Raw genomic sequence first — 23,586 nt, 5'->3', positions numbered from 1 at the left:
ATGTTGCTGCTTCTTACATTGATGAATGTAAAATATTGCAGATTATAGCAACTATTTTGTTTTAAACTATTTTCAATATCAACACAATGTGGTGAAAGTTGAGGTTCAGATTTATATAATCAACTCGTCAGGTTCATACTACGCAACCCTTTCTTGTTTTCTGTCCATCTGCTCTTTAATAAAAAGACGTTTGGTTTTTTTTTTCAAATGAAATTTGGCAGCTGCAGATACCACTGGTGTCCCACAGGGCTTGTTTGTAGGTTCTCCTAATTATCTTTGCGCTACTTACTAATTACAGCTACATTCACCCTACCACCTGAAAGACAAATTGTTCTAGTTATCGATAGATCAGTCAGATCTTAAATCTAAAGCTCAAGATATAGAACATCATCCAAACAACCTTGTTCATACTTCTCCTGCCATCACTTTGCATGAATATTAATGCTAAATGTATAAAATGTAATTGTTGGTGACATGTTGTTAGTAAGTATGTTGGTTGGTGTGTGCTCTCCGGATAATGCCCCAGATTCCCAGGATCAAATCTGACTGTGACCTATGAGAGCCTTACACCCTCTTCTCCCTATCTACCCTTTTCTCTCTGTAACACTATGTTCCTCTCAGGTTTTTCCTCTAGCTTCCATCCCTCTCTTAACTGTTTTCCTCCTCTTCTCATCAGCCGGCACCTTCATTACCTCATTCTAAAATAAACTAACTAACCCCGCTTGTGAAACTCAATACTTGACAGCACAACACAGAAAGTACACCTCATAAAAGGCAAGGGGGGGTTTATGCACTTCAAACGTACGCAGGGATTAAAAGGCCAAGTCTGTTTACTTACAACCCTCTCTGCAGCTCTTTAGATTCCCACCACTTCCTAATTCAATTACAGAGGCAAGCTGAAGACAAGGCTGAATCTTCAAGTAACACTCTGACGTGGACTTTCCCTCCGTCCTATGACTGACTCACATTACAGGGTCGTTGGTGGTTTTGTGGGAGTCATGAAGGTCGGTGATAGGAAAATTTGGCTTTGGTGTATTTGAGAGCTCAATCTTGTATGTTTAAAGTCCATAAATTCAGCACATAACTAGAATAACAGTGAGACAATCCTTATCTGACCTGCTCTTCCATGTACCTGGTGTCTGGTTTTTCCAAAGACTAAACATCTGGTACATTGGAAGTGATTTGTTCTACATTTCCTTGTCGACATTGGACAGTAAAAGGAGTGGACACTTCATGAGCAATGACAGCCACCATAACTGAACAGAGAGGAGAAAGAGCAGCGCTTACTGAAGAAGACATGAGAAAGACGTTGCTGTAAATGCATACATTTGTTGGTACGGTCATGAATTTTGGTCTATACACAGATGATATGTGCAAACATATGCCGATAAGGGCAGATGATTGAATTTAGCTTGTGGACCAAAAAGTATGGGATGGACGAAAGATCCCTGTGACAAGTGAACATTCGGATCGCTCAAGACACTGATTGCAGAGGTGGTCCTATAAATGTCAGAAATACTGTGCATTGACAACTCTATTTTAATTAAATTTGGGTTAAATTACCTTGATTGCCAGACTTTGGCTGGTGTAACATCCATTTTTATCTCCAAAAAGCCAAGTGTAAATGCATCCAAGAAGCGTTTCAGACACTCTGAAAACCGAGGAGGAGGTTTGGATAGTTTGTCTCTTCCAGACTTTTACATAATCTGTACTTCTCCAATATGTCACTGAGCAATCCGTGGAAAAAGCCACTCATTGTCTGATTGTATTAATACATCCAGCTGTCTCGTTTGGCCTCATATGACAGGTAAAATTACATTTAAATTACAGTGGAATTAGCAAATTGTTCTCCGTCTCATTAAAGCAACATGGAAAGACGATCAAGTAAAAGGCGGCTGAAGCTTTTATCTGATTACTAATCTGTTTGATGACTGAATCATCTGTATTGGTATGGGAGCGGTGTTAAAGCGGTGATGGTGATCATTTTTTACTTGCTTGTCGCATATAAATCTGATTCATTCATGTTTTTTGATATTAGTTTATCAGTTAACTAAAGTATCATATCTATTCTTCTTATGGTGTTTTCGGCAGTTTCCAAACAGCTTCAGGTACATTTCCCCAGCCTTCTGACCGGAGGAGAGCTCAACCTTATTTTCACGAAGCTTGGGGAAAAATGTAATGGATCCCAATCGGATCTGTGATCTGGCCAACAATGACACATCTGTGGTGAGAGTGTCTTAGATCTTACCCACATTTTATCCACAAACATTCAAACTTCCAACAACAAAAACCACATCAACAATGGCAGCTTGTTGACATGAACTGGCAAATACACTAACTCCAATAACACAAGAGTAAGGGACATATTGGAAAACACATGATCTAACAGGGTGATGATAGATAGATGATAGTTTTCTTTTTAATAGCCTCATGATGAAAGTTGGCCTGCCTTTTGAGTGAGTTCGTATGCAAAGAGGTCTGTGCCAGGACGAGACAGTGATTGGTGGACTATTGGAGACCTTGCAGCTGATTAGGATGAGCAAAGATTGAACTGTTGAGCTGCAAGTGGAGACACGCCCTCCTCCTCTCCCAACCTACCACATCGTCCTTTAGTCCTTTGAACCTGTGTGCATGCTTTAGTATTCAATAATTAGTAAGAATGGAGTGCTAGTTTAATTTTGACCATGTTTTCTCCTGTTTTTGTGAGTTAGGAAGTTTTGCTGTTGTGATTTAATTTGTTAATATAATATATGCAGATTAAATTGTTTGTTGTTTTGGCCTTTGTCCACTCCGAAGCTAAGGGACTATTCCAACTTTATGTTAAGCCATTTTGATCACAAATACACTGTTCAATAAGCCAAATTGTTCGTGGGCTACTTGGGACTTGGGGAAGATGTGTCTCGGCCACTCCTACATCGACTCAAGAAAGATGAAGACGACCAGAAAAGTTGCAGTTACCACATTAAATTATCAAACCTTGAGTATATATTGAACATTATAGACAAAACTTTGTTCACAAATTAGACCAGCTACAGAGCAGTGGGTCTGTATTCAAGCAGCTTTGTTATGGAGCAACAAACCCATCAGTGGTGGCATTGTGGGTAACTTTCACAACCGCAACAGCCCACAGCAGCTGAGAAAACACCGCTCATATGTAGCTCGGTAGGATGCTCGTATGGATGATATTAGCATAGCTGCTGTTTACTCTGTACTGCAATGGAACCAACCACACACACACTCACACATTACACAGCAATTCCGCTGCATATTCTCTGTTTAACAATGTTAGAGCCAAACCCAAAAGACTTGGCCCTGCATGCAAGTGAAACCACAGGCTGTTAACCTCTAGACACACACACACACACACGAGCGTACAGCTGTATCTTTCGGGTCGATCAACAGTTCAGTAATGGGGAACACGGTGTATCGATCAGACAGCACTGTGAATTGAACTTCACGTCAGCAGTAAAACGTGTGATGAGTGACTACACTAATGACTCACGGCTCATTGAGGACTGTTGGTTGGCTGAGCATGATTGAACTTCCAGTTAAATGAAAAATCCACAGAAAAACACATTTTCAGAGTAAAAAAATGTATCATTTGTTCCTTAGTCAACTTGGTGCTTGGCAATGCAGCGGTAGGTGGCATCTATAGTTTATTTCCTTAATTCAGGAGCATGGTCTTTCAATTACAGCATTATTTCGTTCAGATTTTGTAAAACGTCCCCCCCCAAAACCCTGCTCCTCTCTCAAGCGGCCCACTCTCTGCTCATCTTTAAAACAGTTTCTATACCCTCATATACTGTTGCTGCACAAGTGTCCTCTGCTTCAGTTTGACTCCTCCTCCTCAGTCTCACACCTGGGCCACACCGGCTGCAGTAGCGACGCTAAATGGCTGCATGATGTCGCGTTTGTCAGTTGTTCACACCGGCTGCGGTTCTGCAGCAGAGCTAGGTTTTTACATAGGGTTTAAATGGCCATGCATGTGGCCATTTAAACCACACACACACACACACACACACATGAGTGTGTGTGTGTGTGTGTGTGTGTGTGTGTGTGTGTGTGTGTGTGTGTGTGTGTGTGTGTGTGTGTGTGTATGAGAGAAAGAGGGGAGAGACTACTGCCCATCACCTGATGTTATTTATGTTAACCTTTAATATAATTAAAGCCTTTGTGAGGTTTCTGGTACAACTAATGTATCTCCTTGTATAAAAGTAGTCCTTAGGTACTCAGATATATACCAGTACTCTACAGTATGAAGCTGTGCATCTTTCACTCCTGCAAATATTTTGCATAATAAAACCTTTTTAAAACAACTGAATGGATTCAGTCAACAGAAACGCTGGAGTGCTTATTTTTTTTAAACGGGTAGGCTACAGGAGGTTTTGCAAATATTTATGTTTGTGACATATTTGACAGATAAACATCAAAACTGTGCTGAAACATCATTTTCTTTGTATATTTTCCTGTGAACCGACATTACTCATTCCATCTTTGACTCAAGCACATGAGAGAGTGGAAAGCAAACCAGAGCAGAAAAACAGATTTTTGTAAAGCATGGTGAATTCATCATGTTTCTAAAGTTATCAATCTAGTATCTTAATTAAAATAGATATGTTTTTGAAATTATTACATGTTAATTTAAGTCAATTTAAGGCTACAAAACAAGGTAAAAAGCTTAAAATAACTATTGATCTGAGCTACTGTTTGAAACAGTTTTGTCAAAATGGTGGTTGTGGTGTAAAACGAGCCAGTGATAAATTGAGCCAATGGTCAGTCATTGTTCACTGCACACATCCTCTTGCAACATCCTTAGACCATTTCCAGATTTCAAAAAATAATTATAGATTAAAATAAAACCCATCACCGTAAGATACTATATAAGTAGTAGGGGGTTGCAGTTAGTGGTTTGCTGGGGAAACAAGAGGGTTGTGACTACATTAATTATATTACTCTCCTTAGAGGAAGTAGAGCCTCCATATTCACCTTGTGGAGGATGAGCGAGAACCAGACTAGTAGACATCCCTCAGAGCTCCGGGATGACGTCAGGTCGTTTATCAGTGTGAGTCAAGAAATAAGAAAGCCAGGCGCAGGATGCCGCATACACACACACACACACACACACACACACACACACACACACACACACACACACACACACACACACACACACACACACATAGACATGCATACGTATGGGTTTTGTCCCATTTTAACATCAGTTTTTAATGGTGGCACCATTTACCAACAGAGGACTCAATTTACCCCATCACTATGATCATTTTACCCCCACCTTGGGGTAAATTGTGCCAAAAGAGCAACTTTTTGGATGGGTCATTGTTCTGAAACCATAATAATTAGATAACTTGTTTTAATTTCCATGGGAACACAACAACCTGAGGTATATATATAGTAACTATTGTTTGAAACAAATACACGTCTGTTTTGCAGTAAAATCATCAAATGTAAAAAGAGGCTCATCTTACCCCGTTCTCCCCTACTGTTAGTGGCACATTGCAAGTCCCATGTTTATTTTCCTCTTACAGTGACCTTTATGTGCAATTACTGTTTCTCAAAAGGGAGAGTGAGTAGTAATCTGTGCACAGATGTGTCGCAAGTGTGCAGAAGCAGCCTGTGCATAAGAAGAAGGAGACACACTGAAACAGAACACTTGTTCAGCTTGTATCTTAGTGCAGAGAAGCTCTTTTGAGCGGAGCAGAGCAATTTTGCACATAAGAAGGAGCTGTTTGAGGGAGAGGAGCAGAAATCTGAATGTGAAATGAAGAAATTATGCTCTCGAAATGACAGACAACGCTCTGGAATTAAGATTTTTTTTTAAAATGTCACCTCCAGCTGCACTGCCAAGTATAACTTTGATTAAGAAACACAAGATACATATTCTTTTCCAAATGTATGATGTAATTTTAAAATCATCCTCAGTTAACCAACAGTCCTCTATAAGCCATGAGCCGTTCATTAGTTCAGTCACCTATCACATGTTGTACTGCTCTCCAAATGAAACACCATGCCCTTGAATAATGATGGGAAAGAAACTCCACATCCTGGCATAACACTGTAGAGAGTTAGCAACTACCATGTGAAAATAGTGGAAAACCAAGCAAAAAGAAAATGTCTGTTATATTTTAGATTCAACACCACAAATGCAACAGTGACAGTCTGAGTTAAACTGTTTGTGGACCTGCAAAGTCCTACAAATAAAGTTGTCTTGTCTCTCATTGACACATTAATTCCACATTGATTCTACAATCTTAGGTCAGACTGTGCTGGTTATATTCAAATGAATGAGAGCATATTGTGTTCATTTGTGTTTAGGGTGGCATGGTGGAATGGTGGGTAGCACTTCACAGCAAGAACATTCCCAGTTTGAATCTGATTCGGCAGGGGTATTTCACCTAATTTCATCTGAAATTGGCTCCAGCTCTCCCTTGGACCCTAAAAATATAAGCGTATAGATAATGGATGGAAGTATGTATATTTGTTTGTATACATTTTTTTAGAATTAGACCAATCAGAGCCTAGAACCAGCCCAATGTGAAACAGTAGAAGAGTTTCTATCTATATACTTACTGCTAAGTCCTCATAATAACTGGCGTACAATGAAAACTTAGTAGTAATAAACTAAATAAACATTCAGTATGTGAATTTAAAAATACAACACAATGAAACAAGTATGTACGTTGGGTGGTTTAGTCTGCATGTCAAGCCAGAGAGGGACATGTTTAAATAATCAATCAATCAATCATTAACCAATTATATCCATACCAAGAGTGAGGTGGGGTTCAGGAGGAAACCTGAGTCAACAGGGTTCACAGTAATCTCCTATTCATAGAGTCCCGTCCAAACCACATATTTGTTGATCCTCTGCAAAACAAACCTTTTCAGTGTTTTGTTTGTCATGCAGTGACAGTCAATCCAATGCTAACCTATTTGGTTGTATCTGCTGTTAACAGACAGTAAAACAGAGAGAAGTGATAACTATGTAATGTAACAGGCATATTGGGAAACTCCATGAGGATCTATACCAGTTCTCTGACAATGAGCTGAGACAGAACTCTGCTGAAGTCAACGGTGACCAAAAAGTACCAGAGATACAACGATGACACCAGCAATGATGGGAAAGGATACTAATTGTAAGTTCGTCCCAGATGTTTGAATCATCAATTTAACATAAAGAGAGAGTGTGTGTGTGTGTGTGTGTGTGTGTGTGTGTGTGTGTGTGTGTGTGTGTGTGTGTGTGTGTGTGTGTGTGTGTGTGTGTGTGTGTAAAAGAGACAGAAAAGAAGGCAGCGTGGAAACATGGGTTGCTTTCAGTAGCTCAGTGTTAATTTGACTGATGCTGCTCTGACAATGTATTGTGGTCAGTGTGTGTGTACTTGTACAAATATCTTTGTGAGGACAATTTTGAGCCCACAACCTACAGAGTGAGGACATTTTGGGTGGTCCTCACTTTCTGACTCATCTTTAATGGTCTGTTTCAGGGTTAAGACTTGGTTTTTAAGTTAGGGTTAGAATAAGGTTTCGGTTAGGGTAAGGGTTAGGCATTTAGTGTTGATGGTTAAGGTTAGGGTTAGGGGCTAGGGAATGTACTATGCCAATGAGTGTCACTAAGATAGATGTACAAACCTAACCCTAACCTAAACCAAAGCTTTTCCTGGACAGTTCTCCACCCTAAAGGGTAGTTAAGTCCCTATAATGTCAGTGTGTAAACAGATGTAGGTACCCACAACATTAGTAATACCTGGACTACACACCGAACACACACACAGTAGTAGTTCATAGAAACCAGACTGAGACAGTATATTAACATTAAAGTGAGCTCTGTGTGTGTGTGTGTGTGTGTGTGTGTGTGTGTGTGTGTGTGTGTGTGTGTGTGTGTGTGTGTGTGTGTGTGTGTGTGTGTAGGTGTGTGTGTGTGTGTGTGTGTGTGTGTGCACACGTGTGTGTTTCACTGCTGATTAACTGTAATTTCATGTCGGTTTTAATCCTGGTGTGTCAATCTTCATTCCTGGATAATTTTGACTGGAACACATTCAGTCAGCACATAGCTCTTTCAGTGATCACCTTCTCAGTGTGTGTGCTGTGTGTGTGTGTGTGTGTGTGTGTGTGTGTGTGTGTGTTTAACTGAGCTTGTAAACAGCAGCGTTTTAGCAGTCAACATTTCAGAGACGTGTCTGAAATTGATTTCTGTTTGACCACCACCAACCTTGCTCTCCATCATTTGCTGTAAAACTGTAATTAGACACCCACATAATTCATAATCATTGTAAACCTCTCATACTCTACCCTGTTAGCTTTTGATGTAGCTAACAGAAGATAATTCGACAATGGACTGAGCCCGAATATGGTTCAAACTTTCATGCATGATGCCGTACAGTTAAATGGAAAATGGTAAATCAGTGATTCACATTGATAAGTGTTAAGGCATTCCTTCTTCTAAAGGTCTGCTATGCCTAAAAAGAGAACGATCATGTGTGGAGGTGATGGGAGTGTGAATAGCCAAACGTAAAGCTATTTCAAAAGGCTTTTGTTGTAGAAAAGGGGGGAATGCATCTCTTCTCAAAGGCCTTCAGACGCACATGATAGAAGTGATTGCCACATACCTGGCTGATCATAGTGTGAAATGGACATGTTTGTCAGATTTTTGAATGCCACTTGTTGATGTAGCCCTTCCAGCTCTGATTCAGAGGAAAGATATTTTCCATTGCTGTTTGATGCATACACCTTTAGTCTACTGTGCCTCTGCTCTATAAATACATTTCGAAATGTATAACGGGACCCTGATGCTTAACAGCTTATTGTCATTACGTCAGCAGACCAATTTGCATAAACCTCCCTGGTCTTTTGACCGCAGTGGAAATGCAGTTAAACAACAGACCGCAGGAACATTTTAGTTTCTTTAAAAAAGTTCCTGTGACTTAAAGTTCCAGGTGCTTTTGGTCGAAAAGCAATCTCAGAGCCCATAGGCTATCCTATGATGATGAATAAGCCTCGGTGGCAATGGCCGTTATTTTGGGGCTTCCGGTGTAGACAGCAGATATCCGGACAAAGACTCCATCTTCCTTTCACCGTACACTGTTTACAGTTTGACTAGTTTCTTTAGTCACATGAGGCGAAAGTTTCTCCACACAAAACACAAACAGCGAAATGTTTTAGGTCTAGACAACATTTTAGCTAATCTCTATCCACAGCTATCTGCATATGAATGCAGATAAATAAAACATGCAGACAGCTAATGCAGTGACCATTTAACAATATTTATTAACATAAATCCTCTTAATTAACATAAATTGTCCAACACATAACCTTTTCAGGTTTCTTGGTTCAGCTCTGTCCTCTTCAGTCTCCTCTTCATCGGTTTTCTCTCCTCGCTGTGGCAGCTTTCTCTGCTGCCTCTTAAACCTGAGGAGTAATCAGCCAACAGCCATCAGATGCTCTGATTACTCGCCTGGAAGAGGTGGAGGTTCTCTCTGAGCCACCTCCACCTCCACAAACTCATTGACTGATGCTGTTAGCCTGCTAGCCAGCTTTACCTCAGTAATCCATACATGCAAAATGATGTCCAGTCCCACCTACATGTTCCTGCAATGTACATTTGTATTTCAGCTTAATGGTTCAACCACACCTGAACGAGTTAAATAGCTCATACATGGTTATGCACACCATGCCTCAAAATGATTAATGACAATTGACATTGAGTCCAATGTAAATGTTTGTACCATATTAAATTGACCCCATCATTCACAGCATTGTTTTCTATTGCTGAGGAAAATAGATTTGAAGATGACATTACCTACTAAAATTCATTGCACACTTGTTCTCAAGATCCCAGACAGCCACCTGCTGCATCTTTATTCACACTTTTCTTTTTCTGTGCAAGAAGATATTATATTGTGGATGTATTGTATTATGTTGGCTGCTCAGCGCACTTCCTGACCCTAAATCATAATGAATGGCTCCCTTGCTAGTACAAAGTGACAGTAAGGGGTGATTTATTCATCTCATTTGAGGATTGCTATTGGCTATGTCTGTGTGTGTGTGTGTGTGTGTGTGTGTGTGTGTGTGTGTGTGTGTGTGTGTGTGTGTGTGTGTGTGTGTGTGTGTGTATGCGGCATCCTGCGCCTGGCTTTCTTATTTCCTGACTCACACTGATAAACGACCTGACGTCATCCCGGAGCTCTGAGGGATGTCTACTAGTCTGGTTCTCGCTCATCCTCCACAAGGTGAATATGGAGGCTCTATTTCCTCTAAGGAGAGTAATATAATTAATGTAGTCACAACCCTCTGGTTTCTCCAGTAAACCACCAACTGCAACCCCCTACTACTTACATAGTATCTTACGGTGATGGGTTTTATTTTAATCTATAATTATTTTTTGAAATCTGGAAATGGTTTAAGGATGTTGCAAGAGGCCTGCAAGATAAGAAAACAATGCTAGACACCTGACAGTAGAACACCTGGCACACACATACCCTGAGATTACTAAAATAGAAGTGGTGCCAAAATTAAACAAGCTAATCTTGTCTATTGGTGTTTTGGTAAGTTCCGTAAGAATCAAGTTTAAATTAAGTAAGTGCTGTCTCCAGGAAAGAAATAAGTACATACACCCACGAGAGCTTGCATCTTCTCCTGCCTACATGTCTTTAATTTGTTACCAAATTAACAATGGGGCTTACGGTTGGAGTCTGAACTGCTATAATAAAGCCATACAAACCCAGCTGCTGTTGATACCAGACTCATATACTGCAGTCGACACTTCCTGCAGGTGCCACACTGCCCGTATGCCAAGGATGTTTGCCAGATTCATGTATGTATCAAAGTCAAACAGTAAACTCAGCGCTTGTTGGCCTGTCAACATTATTCCAGGTTTCTGCAATGTTGAATTTATGGAGAGACTTACTGCTGCAGTTTGGGTAAATTACACATGGTGTTGTGCCTGTTGGTGCTATTAATGTTGAATCAAATTTTGATCTCTAAGTAGCCTCAGTGTTCCTTTGTTGACTGAGTACTAAATGTTAAATGGAGTGATACTATTCATTGCACAGTAGCCCCTTATTCATAATGTGGGATACAATAAGCGTTTCTATGTTTTTCTTTTGTTGTATGGTTATTTTTGTTTTCGTTCTCATTTATATGAAATAGTACAAACCAAATTCTGGGAACCTTGAAATACTATAAATTCTTTATATAATTAGATATAGGGTATATACCAAGAGGAAAAAAACCCCTCAAACATCCTGGCACAAGGCTACCACTGTGTTGTGTTCTTTTAAATTTAAATGAAATGTGCTATAGAAATAAAATCCCTGTGCCTTTAAATCTAAACATGTCCTACAAGCAGTTCATACAAGAGAAAAGGATAAATTGGACTAAAATGGAACTGAAGGGACTCAGTCTGAGGGTCTCAGTGGAATGTGCTTCTGAACATGAGGCGGTGCGATGGAATCTCATTCCCACCGTTTAGCGTAAATACCTTGGCATACCACTGTTGACCAGGTTGTTTGTTTGGCAGTGGGACGAGTGTTTGTATGCGTATATGTGTGTTGGGGGGACATACTGTACACCGCACGCAAAGAAACAGCAGGACTATTAAGATAATGATGTCTGACACATGAATTCCGGGATTCCATGTTATTCACTATAACAGAACAAATGTGAATCCAACTGTACCAAGTATGTCTAGGGACTCAAACTGGTCCAATTCTCTCAAAACACACATATCCACACACACCAAACCAAGTGAGGGGAAAGCTGAGTGGTTCATTCATGAGGAGGTCCTGGGGGAGCGAGGTTGTGCCCGGCATCCTTATAAAGGAGGGTTTATAGAGGGACCTGCAGCCTGTCCCACTCTCCTCAGACAGCTCACGATCTGTCTCGTATGTTGTGTCTTTCTCTGAGCCTCCAACTCCAAATATCAGACAGAATAACCATTACTTGTAATGTTGTTCTTTAGAAAACTGCCTAGAGATTAAATGTGCCCTGCTCCAAACCCCATATTTGTTTTTTCTAAGCAGACCTGATTGTGCAATTGTTTATACAACTGACACTTTTGATTTTAACTGTCTTGGACTGGTGAAATCTAGTTTTATCGCAGAGCATGCAAACGTGTTGACACATTTGTCACCAGCAGCAGTGATTTGTGACAGTGTGCAGGAGATAAAGGAGTGTGATAAATAATAATAATAATAATAATAATAAAACGTGAAAGTGAAACAGCAGAATATAATTGTGGTAACATGGCTGATGGAAGACAGGATTGAGATGACAAATACGATTGCAGCTGACCTTTCCTGTGTGCAGAGATTGACTTTCATATTCACTATTTTACACCGTCAGGAATTCAACACATTTTGTTTCTTACCCAGTAAACTTTTCAGTGCTATTTCTTCATGTAAGACAGAATGAGTGACAGAAAAACAATATTACAAGCACTTCTGCCAAATCTCTGCAGCAAAAGAATAATAGCTGAAGTAGTTATTGAAGTAGCTCAACAACTTTAGGGAAGCAAATCAAGCTGAGTACTTTGCAGACAGGTACAATGAGGTCTTGTCTAGCCAGTGAGCAATGTTGATCATGATTGAAAGCTTCATGGCAATGGGGCCAACTTCTTGTTTGTGTCACTACTGCCAACTTTTTTACTGCCAAATGTTCTACAATAACTTTTATAAGTGTTCCTGACAGAACAGCAGGAATGTTAAAGCTCCTCAGCCACTTCTTTACAATGACTGATAAGCCTTTTTACTCTGTCTGTGTGACTCCTGAGCAATTAATCTACATATATGTTTATGTCTATATGAATGATTCCGTTGGGAAATGCATATATGAGTGTTTATTATCACCACCATTTACTTAGCAAATCAAGTTAATCATGTCGCAGTGATATTTATTTGCATATTTATGCTTCTTTTTTTTTTAGACATAAAGCAAAACGTTTTTTTTCATAACTTGAAGAAAAACAAGACCATGTCATGGGCAAATAGTGCTTTGAGCTAAACGCCAGCATTCTAACATGCTCACAGTGACCATGCTAACAAGAAGGTGTTTAGCAGGTATACACAGTTTACCCAAATATAGCTATGGCTGGTGATAATGACATTATCAGTTTTACAGGTATTTAATCATAAACCAAAGTAATGGACAATGATGACTTCTTGATGAAAAAGTTAAGGTTTCACAAAACTTATTAGACCTAATTCTGAGGAAAGCGTAAATGTCTGTACTTAAGCTCATGAAAATCCATCCAGTAGTTGTCAAGAAATTAAACTCTAACCCACAACCTCATGATGGAAGCTAGGGGATAACCTCATAGGAGCTTATCCTTTGGGGACCATATATCAGTACCAAATTTCATTTCATTCCATAAAACAAATTACATCCCATTGGGATGCCAGACAAGTTTCACTCAAGGTCCATACGCCTGGCGCCACATCAAGACGCTACAGTGACTTTGAGTAGTGCAAGAACCCTGGTGACTGAGCGTCACCATCCTTCCTCCCCATCATCTCACTGGCTGGTAATACCATTTGTCCAAGAAGATGAGGGTCAAGTCAGACAACACCACATCAAGACCAAACACTGTTTGAATAGGCAGGTGCACACATAGTGGTGGACGTGGACCAGAGTGTTCATTTCCCAGCTGAAATCACGTCAACAAACCTTAGACCAGGCTTTGTTCTGTTGTTGGTTAATCCTGTGGGATCATTGAGCTTACAGTGTCCTGGGGATACAGTGGAGGAGACATGGCTGGAAAGTAAAGCTCAGACAAGTTGAAGTAGGCGGCAGTGGGTTTGTGGCCACATCAATAGCAGAGGTACTCCAGCAGGGAGTTTGAGTAGAGGCCCATCGACAAATAGTGGAAGACCTGTCCAGAGTTGCAGAACAAGGCAATTCAGGATGAAGAGAAAGGCGAGTATCTGGGCCCACAATGGAAGAGATGGATTCACTGCTGTGAGATCAAGGCCTATCAGTGAAAAGCCAGAGGTAAGAAGGTGCCCACTTGGTAATCCAAAGATACATCATCTGATGAGGCAGCACATCTCAGGAGGCGGGTTAAGTCATCAAGTTATTATAAAGGTTCCTGGTTATGTCCCTGCTGTTCTGGAGACTGTGTCAAAGTGTCCTTGAGCAAGATGCTTAACCCCTGTCATCCCAAACAATCAGCATGTCTCACATGATATTGACATCTATTCCACCACTACAGAACAACATCCAATGGTTGTTGAGTCATTTCATGTTTGTGTGTCATATGTTCATTCTTGACCTTTGGGAGAGCAGTCCACAAAAGAATATCTTTCCTTAGCAGCAGATGATGTTTTATAGCAGTCATGAAGCTGCATCTGTAAACTGTGTACAATTCTAAGCACTTATAGGACTTTGCTGGTTATGTAACCTTAGATGTATTGTTCCTGCCTGAAAGTAACTTTATTACTTTAATTATGCAATTTATAATTTAAATAAAAAATTGTATTTAACAATATCAGAGGCAATTTGATTTTGACAAAGTTCTTGTGTGGCTGCTTGTGTTAGACACATTTTGACAATATTTGCCTACCTATTTCAAAGTATTGGACTGATACAGGTACAAAAAGATGTTTTATCTGAAACATTATAAAGCAAATCCGATGATGTGAAAAGAACAGTCCTTTTGCAAATCAAAAAATGAATTTACACTTCTTGGACTGATCTCCGAGAGTGGTTCAAAACTTCGTATTTGATTCTTTGCCAAGAAAAAACAAAGAGAGACTTTAAATTAGTTGTTGCTTGTCTCTATAATGAGAAATGAACTGTTTCTAAGAACTGGGCCAAACACTATTCCACTATAGGCTGAAGTCATTACAGCTTACTTATCAAAGTCCTTCTGACTCATTCCATGGAGCAAAGACATGATGACTGATCAGCATGTGTTTGCGTCTACATCAGTGTGTGAGCAATCAGGTGAAAGGGGTCGCTGTGACCGGGACACACTCATTATGGAGCGACATGAAATTGTGTGTGTGTGTGTGTGTGTGTGTGTGACGCAGGGTCATAGGGTCATGGTCTGAGTCCTGTCCCAACAACACAGCGTCTGTGTCCTCCACCTTCAATAAATAGAGACAGTCATTCATACATACCACCCATCCATCAGAGCTCTCAACATATCACCAGAAAAAAAGAGAAAGACAGACAGACAGAGAGAGAGCTGGCTTGTTATTGAATCAGACAGAGACATCTAAATGAAAAATTATGTCAAGACAAGCATTATGCAAGTTTGTTTCAGAGTCTTGGACAAATGGGAAAGGTGGCTCGGAAAAATGTTTCCTGCATCAGAGAATAGTTGATTATTCATTCCAATGCACAATTGCACATGAGCTACAATGTGTCCTACTACAATTACTGGCTTTAGACATGGATGAATTCTAAGCCAACAACGCTATGTTATGAGGTTCACCCCCATCATTATAGCATTAAATAACAAATGAAAACCAAATTTACCGGTAAAATTAACAGTTGTGATAAGAACTACCTAAAATGACAGAAACCATCTTTGATAAAAATGTTTCTAACATGTACTTTGACTCTTTACTTTGATCCTTGTCCCATCTGCTAAGATGGAAAATGTGGGGTTTGTGACCTTTATTGCAGCCAGTGACCAGGGGGCAATCAAAATGATTTGGTTTTGGGGGCTGCCATGTTGTCTAACTTTTATATTCAGTCTATGGTATATACAAATATGGATTTAATTGTTGAAGTTTTCTTCTATCCAGAAAACATGCAGATAACAGTGGTAGTCTTCTGTAGTGTCTTAACTCAGTCATGCATCTGACCCGCTGCAGGAGAAGTTATGTTATTTTTTCTTGAGAGAAATCAGAAATTAAAATGATTGTCTGTTATTTGTATTTTTTTAACACTTTAATTCTATTAGTTATTTTTATATACTGTATATACAACACAAACACAACAGCAGAGTCTACAACACTAAGCCAAGCACACTGACTGTTGAAAGTGTCCAAATAACATTATGTATTACATATCATGAATGAATGAATGATGGGGCACACATCAAAGGGGAAAGTGAAAGGCATCTTTTACACTGCAAGGATGAGGAGCCACAAGCCGCCAACAACTATCTATTCCAACAGGTATCCATTTTGTCCATCTTGTGATGTACAGATCATTTCTCAATCTTAATTGGAGAGTTAGTTTTTCCATCTCATGAATCACTATAATGATTTCGGGCCTATTATCTACTGTAGGTGGGTCAGGTTTCAACCATTCATAGCTTTTTTTGCTGCTATAGTCAGTATGTTGACTGATAGATATTTATTGTGTCCAGTTATTCCTTCTGGCAGGTCACCCAAATAAAGTGACATGCATTCCAATCTGTCTACCAAGAATATGTTGCATGTTTCTCCCAAAAATGTTTGGGGCGTAACTGTAAGTAAAAAATCATATTTTTCCAAATTAAATGTTTCTCTTAGCGTTTGACAGCTTTGTAATGTGTTGTTCTCCATTATATTGCAGCAAGCAGTAATACCCTTATTCATTCAGTACTTAAATCTAGAGTCTGTGCAGTTTGGTTTAAATTCTGTGTCATATGCAACCTATCCAAGTTTTTTTAACTGTGTCCACTGATTTAATTGTTTAATAATTTCAAACCAAGTGTGTAAGGTAACCAAGATGAGAGGGTTTAAGTGATCTTGTTACATTTTTATATATTTATAATCTCCAATCATTGCTTATACTGGGATACCTTTACATTCTCCTTCCATCTCCTTTCCATTTCACCTCATATCCTCCATCACACCAAAGAACAACAATTCTTAAGCCCAGAGAGAGGAGGAGATGTGTGTAAACATGTTTACCTGTTTAGGAAGCAATATCTCGTGAGAGCAGAGGGTGTATTGTTCATACTTGCTGTCGATGGAAATCTTTGAGTCTCTCTCGGACTTGTGAGGTGCGGTCTCCGTCCTTTGTCCATTATCTTTAACAACAAAATCAGCTTATATGAAGCCGAGTCATCTGCAAGGATTTGTTTTATTGTGAAAGGCTATGACAACACCTTTGACAACTTCACTTCCATTTAGATAACTGTCATTTTAGACACTGAACTAGTTACTACACCAAATTGGTCATGGATCATATAAAGACAGAAATAGCCAGTGGCTCTCATGCTTGTAAAAAGTGCCACAATGTATTAGCTGTTGATATCCACAACCTGTCACTGAGGGAACACACTGACAGCTGCAGGAGCTCAGGTGCTGAGACAATTCAGAGATACTTTTCCAGGGACACAACTGAACCACCTAAACAGGAGGACAAGTGTCCTACTTGTCCTCCTGTTTAGGTGGTTCCATTCTATGTGATTGACTGTGTATGTAACATGTGTGTTTAATCACAGGTGATGGGTCGGGTCACAGGACATAAGCTAACAGGTCCGGGAGGATTCCGGATATGACTTGGAGATAAAAATGAACCAACTCTGTGTCTTTGTCTCCAGCAACATGCAACAAAACCCACAAGTCATCAGGTAGGCATGTATTGTAAGTAGTAAGTAACAGGCAAAACCCCAGGCCAAAATAGTCGACTGAAAATCATTCACCAAGCCTTGTTTGGAGTTCACAGTAATAATCGAAGGCAACTTTCAAACATGAATATGTCAACATTTGTATCAACTTTTGGCTTCTGGACAGTAAAAGCAAATGTTGAAAGAAATATTAGTAAGAAAATCTAAAGGAACCTAAAATAAAACGAAAAAGGCTGAGTACCTTTTTTCCATTGTTATTCTCTCACCATGTACAGTAATTGACTTGTGTAACCAGCTCACCATGCATGCAGATTTTTCGTGGCTCTGAGGGTAATCTGAGATCGGCTTAAAGTAGTAAATCTGTCCCTTAAACTTTTCTCAGCTATAATACTCTAAGCTCTTTCAGATGTCTCATCTTCTCAACTTGTTCCAAAGAATGAGTCCAAACACCCTGGTTTCAAGGATCCTTATTCCGGCTGCTTGTATGTGCAGCAGGTCTGGACTGGCCAGAGGGAGCACTGGGAGAAGTTCCAGTTGCCTGGCTGGCTAATTGGCCCCAAGTCTCAGGGTAGTGATAACATGCAAACTAAAAATGGTAAATCAAAGTGAAAACAACAGAGCAGCTCCAGTCTCTCAGAGCTGTAAACCATCAGCTTCCCGCCTGCTGGTAATCGGTGATAGGATCTCTGGCTGTTTCACGCGAGAGGTCACACACACTTATGCATGGAGCATCATTTTCAGTCAGTGTGGAGAAGATGGATTGTTCAGATGAAAGAGAGACTGTGAAGGCTCTCAGTCCTCCAGCCGATAGTATGAATAATTATACTAAACTTGTATATGTGTGTGTGCGCTTTGTACTCTTATCTGTCAGGTGGAAGTACTTTCCGTTGCTCAGAGATACCAGGGCTTCATGATGATCCACTCCAGTCAGAACCCTGAGGACAGATGCAAACAAAGGATTTCTACAAATATCTGAATACTCCTGTAACTTTACTTAAGGATGTGTAACTGACACTGAAACTGAGCTACTTTGAACTATTTTTAAACTACGTGGGACGTTTGAAGCAGTGGATTCTTTGAGTTGAGCATTTGTGTTTTTGACACTGTATACATAGCACATGAGCAGACATTTAGTCCTTAAAAGTAGCCGCAGACTGAGCACTTCAACACTTATCTCTTATGTGGTAAAATCACTCCACTAAAGCTGTTGTGAGAACACAAACATCTGAGTCAGAGGCTGAGGGAGTTTCTCCTTCCAGTAAAAACTCTGGATTACGTCCGAATGAGCCCATGTGAGAATGCAGAAGGATATTGTTTGGAGGCTTCACAGCAAAACTGAAAAAATGGAAACACATATCTCAGGAAAAAAAAAGATGAGCCACACATGTAAAAGACATGTTGGGAAAACAAGAGAGCTTTTGGCGATACACACTGACAATGTGTTGGTGTGATGTCAACAAAAACATGTGATTTCTGCAGCAGTACAATACATAATGTCCTGCCTCCGACATGCTGCACCACCCCGCACATGAACCCTGCAGAGATCTTCCCGTTGGTGTGAACGCATCTGACCAGAGAATCTCCTGCTGCGTTCTGCGTGTGTGAAATGAAAACTCTGTTCTCCATTGTCTGAACACTTTCTGGAGTTCATGTCTGCAAACTACTTATGTCCACTTGGTGAATAGGACAGAACAGTATCTGGATAATATCTGAACACTGTCACTTGACATAACTGGTCGCTTGCCTGGTAGCACTTTCATTACCAGAACCTGGCCAATGGCAACTAAGAAGACTTGCTTCTAAAACCTCATTCAAATCATGTCAATCATTACACATTGTTTCCTCTATCTTTTCCTGGACCTACTTGCTGTGTGCTCCCCCCCCCCCCCAAACATTTTATTCTCAGCGTCTGTGCCAGGTACATTTTGAAACTCTCCAATCACACAAGTGCATGACATACTGTCTGACTCGAACAGACTTTAATTACTTTTACAGGACTCAAGAAGGTCGATGAGCTTGCAAACTATTCACTGCGTATATCTTCAGCAATCAGACATGATAACGACCATTACTTTATTGCTTTGTATGAGGTCAGTGTAATATCCTTGGCTGCAACATGTCAGGTTATCACATTAGCACATTCGATGGACTGAGTTGACCCCAAGGACAATTAAAAAGATAGATAGATTCTTTGTGCATCAATACACAATACATTTTTTTTTGTTTGGCAGCAGTCCAATTAGCAGCATATGTGTAATATATATATATATAATTGTATGGGGGGTGGGGAAATGCTGGGTCTCTTCTAAGAGTAAAAACCTACATGAAACGGGCACTAATTGACAACTTTACACAACTTTTTGATTAAGAAATAAAACATTTGAGATACATTTATTTTTTCTATGTCAAGGGGAAATTTAAGATCTAATCTAAAAACAATAATCTGGCTGCATGATCCTCTTTTCCCTCATATTTTGAAGGAACTATACTCAACAGTATCCTCGATCAACTGCAGGATTACTTTGACTATGATTACATTTTTAAGACTTTGGATCACTTCAAATGAACTGATGTGGATTTACAATTTCAGTTGTAATTCTCATTGAGTCAAGCACAAAGCTATGATACAGGTTTGGTTGAGGTTAGGCTCAATAAAAGCTTAGTTAGGTTTCATTAAAGATCATAGTTTGGGTTTAAATAAGTGCTTTCTAATGGTTATAATACTTAACGTGTGATTAAGGTCATAGAATGATCATTCTCATGGTTAAAAGAAACGTTTGAAACATTGGCTCATAATTACAACCATTGTAGTTCAACTAAAGTGCCGACATTATAACCTGCTTGTTACTTGTCTAGTTCTATTATAGAAAACTACTGTAAAAATCAGGGCAGCACAATAATGATAATAATTGTAATAATATGCTTAACTTAGGTTGATGAGATAACAAGAGCAACTGAACAGCAGTGACCCACACTGCTAGCATGAGAAATTCTATTGGAACATTTCCATTAACTTTACTTAATTGCTTCTTAGAGGATATGCGCTTCCTATTTGAACAGAGAACGTTTTAGTCACACTGTTGATGAAGGTTTTGTTGCTGTTTGATGTTGTATGTACATATACAATAAAAGCAATTAACGATTTTATTTCTAAAGCATCTTTCATACATTGAGGTAGATTCAAGGTGCTGTACAGGAACATAAAAAAAACTGACGCAATTTTGAGAAAACCATTTTATATCTAAAAGCTCAGTTTAAAACAATTTTCAAGCAAAATAAAAGTTTAAAATGTATTAAAAAAAAGAGGTTAAGAGGCTTAAAATAAATAAAATCGATAAATCTGTATCAAAATCTAAAAATAAATATAAACAGAAAGAAAATACAAATAAATTAGATCGAACTGTGTAATATAAAAAAAATAAAGATAGAATCAAAAACAATAGTGGTATGACCTAATAAAACAGCTTAGTTAAAGGCACTAGTGTATAAAAAAACATTTCAATGGATGGAGCATTAAGAGTGAAGGTACTCATGGGAGTTTTTGACCACTAAAAGCATTATGAAGCAGTGTTTATAGGTGTTTTTGTGCACATGTACACTATTCCTGCTAAAGGTGTCGCCCTATTCTTACTCTATTCAATACACAATAACTGTCTATTTCATTTATATGAACATGTAGAGATGTGTATCATTGTGTTCGATATCAGCCCAGAGTCACCAACTGCACTGGGCTCACTCTCCTCCAGCTACTGCAACCAACGGTATTCCTCCTAGATTTTTAATATTAAATTTAAAACCTGATCTGGTGGTATTACTGGCAGGTCATAATTCAATAGACTAATGTTTGTCATGGCTGTGTGCTTAGTTTAGCCATACAGAGACCTGATCTCCCATGGGAACTCACATACTCACACACATTCATAACTGAGGGGAGATGGCATGGTTCGCATGCAACTCAGGACAGATGATTTTAAATGATCCCCATAAATACCTCTGTTCTCTTCCCCTCCGCACACACACCCACAGCCTGACAAGGTGAAACTTATTGAAAGTAAGGGAGAGGGAGAGACAACCGTTCCAAGATTAAGTGTGTGCGCGTTTGTGTAACTCCTCCAGGAGTCCCTCTTTAAATCAGGCCTTATTAAAACAGCCTTATTTCAGCCATATTCAACCACTGCCGGACCCCCGGGTTATCACAATAACAATAAATCTCATTCACTCTCTGGCTCTGCAAACTGCTGTGTGTGGCCGTGTGTATGTGCATGTGTGTGTGTGTGTGTGTGTGTGTGTGTGTGTGTGCGTATGTGCATGCATGTATAGGTGATATAATGTCTCTGGCTTTGGAAACTCATTAACAATTGCCCAATACAGTCCACTCGAGGGCGGAGACTGGGGTTGCCATGGTGACAAGTAATTTAGAAGCTGGAACCAGTTAACTCTTCCATCAAGAGACTGTGACCTCCTCCCACTGCATGTGTTGAGTATTGTTATCTACTATCTGACGTCCACTGGGCCTCATTACAGTGACAAGCTGCTGTGAGCAGAACCAATGCGTTAGTCACACAGAGGGCTGCATGATTTGCAAAAGATTAAAGTTTAGGTCTGTTGGTGGTCTATCTGACATTGTAAGTTTGTACTAAGCAGAATCACAAACTTGTATTATTAATAAAAACTTGAATTGTTATTCATGAGCTTAGTGGTTGGTGGAGCACATCAGGTTAGAAGCTAAGGTAGCATGGGTCAGCGGCTCCTAACCTTTATGGTGCTTCTTGGAACCCCTCACCACAGTTCGTACATGTCGTACTCTGTGTATTCGGCATAGTGGCCACACTTGATATAGCAACTTCCAGCAGCACCACAGCTCAACACCTGAACAGTACCTTCACCATACATAGTCACACACACATTTGGTGAGTATGTTTTTCTGAGGGTTGAAAAAGAAATGGAACTTTGTCTTTAGTATATTTTGCATTAGAACGTATGAACGTATTTCAGTGGCGGCCATTATTAGAGCTATTTGAATTCTCTAAATGATAAGAAAAGGACCTTCAATGCTTCTTAGCTTATCTCCTTTAGCATAGGTGATACTGGGCCATCCATTGTTTATCAATGTCAGCAGGAGGACATGCTAATATTTCAGCAGTACTGTCAATTTTTGGGACATTTTTATCAAAAAGTGTGTGTTTGGCACCACATAGCCAACCTGACTGCCATTTGGCATGCCGAAATAACTCAGTCAGGAGAGCGTTAGACTGAAGATCTAAAGGACACCCAATCCTGGGTTTCGGCAGCTCATGAGCTGATATTACATTACATTTCATTAAGCTGACGCTTTTATCCAAAGCGACTTACAATAAGTGCATTCAACCATGAGGGTACAAACCCAGAACAACAAGAATCAAGAAAGTACAATTTTCTTCAAGAAAGCCAAACTACAAAGTGCTATAAGTAAGTGCCATTTAAGTGCTACTAAATTTTTTGTTTAAACTTTTTATTTATTTTAATTTTTTTTATTCAAGGTATAGTCAGAGTCAAGGTATATTGATTGATATACAGCCTTAATGTTTATCTATAATTACGAGGGACCTTTCACTGTTGAGTTTCTAGACCCCATCTGACTATGGTAAGAATACAATGCTCTGTTCTACCTGTTGTCGAGACCTTATCTCAACTCATGCACATCACTCAATGCCAACCCCCCCCCTCCACACACTATGAAAGCCTTTACGACTTCTAGCTCCACCTTTTGGGCACTTGTGGGTTCAGAGACAAAGTACACAAATTGGTTCTTGTGTTATGAATCTTCATTTAATCACTGATGGGTTGCTGGTGTCCCAGTGAATTGTGGTGACTTTCTTTGCACTCTATTGCTAAATGCTAATGTTCAGCTAACCATTGCATTGTTTTCATTGACTAAATTTATATGCACGTATTTTACCAGCCTTGCGGCCGGTCCATGCTATAATTCCTGTTTCATTTAAGGTTTTCTACCTAGAGTGGGACCTATAGGTACCTTCAGAGTAAAGTGGGTAATGTATCGTGGCCTTTTCCTGCTCTACAGGAGA

Source organism: Hippoglossus hippoglossus, chromosome 5 (assembly GCF_009819705.1).
Source record: "Hippoglossus hippoglossus isolate fHipHip1 chromosome 5, fHipHip1.pri, whole genome shotgun sequence".
In the NCBI taxonomy this organism is placed as follows: Eukaryota; Metazoa; Chordata; class Actinopteri; order Pleuronectiformes; family Pleuronectidae; genus Hippoglossus; species Hippoglossus hippoglossus.
The sequence above is the reverse complement of the archived record's forward strand: the minus strand, read 5'-3'. Positions refer to the sequence as shown.